General features: G+C 42.2%; 1 pseudogene; it reads left to right on the plus strand.

Annotated features, from left to right (window-relative positions):
* The first annotated feature begins 216 nt into the window (after positions 1-216).
* On the plus strand, positions 217-1150 carry LOC110287118 (small ribosomal subunit protein uS2 pseudogene; annotated as a pseudogene).
* Positions 1151-2973: the final 1823 nt, after the last annotated feature.

Genomic DNA, 2973 nt, shown 5'->3' on the forward strand with positions numbered 1-2973 from the left:
TTCTCAACTTATGAAACTCGAATGTTCAAGAAGCACCTAAAGAAATGTTCTACATCCTTAGTCATCAGGCAAATGCAAATCAAAACAACCCTGAGATTCCACCTCACACCAGTTAGAATGGCTAAGATCAAAAACTCAGCCTTTCTATGCTACTCTGGTATGGGTCTATATAGTGTTGTTCTTGATTCCCATCATAAATTAAAGGGAAACTATATAATGTCCTGAGCCTCTGACCTCCTGCAGATGAAGGAGGAGGGTGTCCTCAAATTCCTTGCTGCAGAAACATACTTAGGTAGCACCCTCTTTGATTTTCAGATAGAGCAGTACATCTACAAAAGGAAAAGTGATGCTATCTACATAATAAATCTGGAGGACCTGGAAGAAGCTATTTCTTGCAGCTTGAACTATTTTTGTCATTGAGAATCCTCATGATGTCAGTGTCATCTCATCCAGGAACACTGGTCAGTGAGCTGTGCTGAAGTTTGCTGCTATCTCAGGAGTTACTCCAATGCTGGATGCTTTACAACTGGGACCTTCACTAACCAGATCCAAGCAGCCATCAGGGAACCATGGCTTCTAGTGGTGACCGATCCCAGGGCTGACCACCAGCGACTCACAGAGGCTTCTTATGTCAACCTGCCCACCATTGCTCTGTGTAACAGATTCTCCCCTGCACCATGTGGACATTGCCATCCCATGCAACAACAAGGGAGCTTACTCAGTGGGTCTGATGTGGTGGACACTGGCCAGGGATGTACTCCGCATGTGAGGTACTATCTCCCGTGGGCACCCATGGGAGGTTATGCCTGATCTTTACTTCAACAGAGACCCAGAGAAGATTGAGAAGGAGGAACAGGCTGCTGCTGAGAAGGCTGCGACCAAAGAGGAATTCCAGGGTGAATGGACTGCACCAGCTTCTGAGTTCACTGCTACTCAACCTGAGATTGCCGACTGGTCTGAGGGTGTGCAAGTGCCTTCTGTGCCCATCCAGCAGTTCCCCACATATGACTGGAGTACACAGCCAGCCACTGAGGACTGGTCAGCAGTCCCCACAGCGCAAGCCACTGGGTGGGTTGGAGGCATGACCAAATTGGTTCTGAGCTGCTCTGTAGACACGCGATCAAAGGGAAAAAAGGTGGAAGGAAAATAAATTTACTAAAAGGTGGGGAAAAAACAAAACAAGACAAAAAACAAAAACCAAACAAAGAAGAAAAACCCAAAACTCAGGTGACAGCAGATGCTGGTGAGGATGTAGAGAAAGAGCAATATTCCTCCATTGCTGGTGGGATTGCAAGCTGGTACAACCACTGTGGAAATCAGTCTGGAGGTTCCTCAGAAAATTAGAAATAGTACTACCTGAGGACCCAGTTATAACACTCCTGACCATATACAGAGAAATGCTCCAACATGTACTAAGGACACATGCTCCACTATGTTCATAGCAGCCTTATTTATAATAGCCAGAAGCTGGAAATAACCCAGATATCCCTCAACAGAGAAATGGATACATAAAATGTAGTTCATTTACACAATGGAGTACTACTCAGCTATCAAAAACAATGAATTCATGAAGTTCTTAGGCAAATGCATGGAGCTAGAAAATATCATCCTGAGTGAGATAACCCAATCCCAAAAGAACACACAAGATATGCACTCAGTCATCAGTGGATATTATCCTAAATGATCCAAATAACGAGGAAACAACTCACTGACCACATGAAGCTCAATAAAAAGGAAGACCAAAGTATAGGTGCTTCATTCCTTCTTAGAAGGGGGAACATAATACTCACAGGAGCAAATAGGGAGATAAAGTGTGGAGCAGGGACTGAAAGAAAGGCCATCCAGAGACTGTCCCATTTAGGAATCCATCCAATATTCAGTCAACAAACCTGGATGTTATTGTGGATGCCAGGAAGTGCTTGTTGACAGGAATCAGATATGGCTGTCTCCTAAGAGGCTCTTCTAGATCCTGACAAATACAGAGGTGGATGTTCACAGCCACCCATTGAACTGAGCACAGGGTTCCCATTGGAGGAGTTAGAGAAAGAACTGAAGGAGCTGAAGGGGTTTGTAACTCCATCGGAAGAACAATACCAACCAACCAGAGCCCTGAGAGCTTCCAGGGACTAAACCACCAACTAAGGAGTGCACATGTAGGGAACAATGGCTCCAGTCACATATGTAGCAGAGTCTCTTAGGAGAGGTAGGAGGTGGGGGGTAGAGGTACACCCTCATAGAAGCAGGGGGATGAGATAAGGGATTTTTCAGGAAGGCAACTGGGAAAGGAGTTATCTAATAAAAATATTTACAGGCTATTGCCTGTCTTATTTAGAGAGCTAGCGTTTGAAACCAATAAGTATAACACAACATGCATATAAATCAAAGTTAGATATTATATACCCATTTTAAAAGTTATAGTAAACACATTTGATAAAGTTGAGTTATCCTTCATTGTAAAAGTCCTAAATTAGTAACAGAAGAGATATTTGAGCCAGGTATGGTGGCACACGCCTTTAATCCCAGCACTTGGGATGCAGAGGCAGGCAGATGTCTGAGTTCGAGGCCAGCCTGGTCTACAAAGTGAGTTCCAGTACAGCCAAGGCTACACAGAGAAATCCTGTCTCGAAAAAACCAAAAAAAAAAAAAAAAAAACAAAAAGGAAGAAGATATATTTGACAAAATGATAAACTTTATATATAGGCCACCAATAGCCAGTATATTAAATAAGGAGAAAGTAGTGTATCTAATAAAAATTTACAAAAGTAATATAAAAATGAGTCCTGGATGACCATTACTTTGCATTCTTTTTTAATATAGTAGTTAAAGTCTTAGCTAGAGTAACTATGCAAGAGGAGGAATTTAGAGTTATAAATAGGGAAGGGAATAATTAAAATATTCCCATTTGAAGATAAATGATCCTGTAATTACATTAAGGGTTCCACCCCAAAACTCTTAGATCTCTTAATTATTTTT

Source organism: Mus caroli, unplaced genomic scaffold (genome assembly GCF_978045245.1).
Source record: "Mus caroli unplaced genomic scaffold, Mus_caroli_1 scaffold_5, whole genome shotgun sequence".
Lineage (NCBI taxonomy): Eukaryota > Metazoa > Chordata > Mammalia > Rodentia > Muridae > Mus > Mus caroli.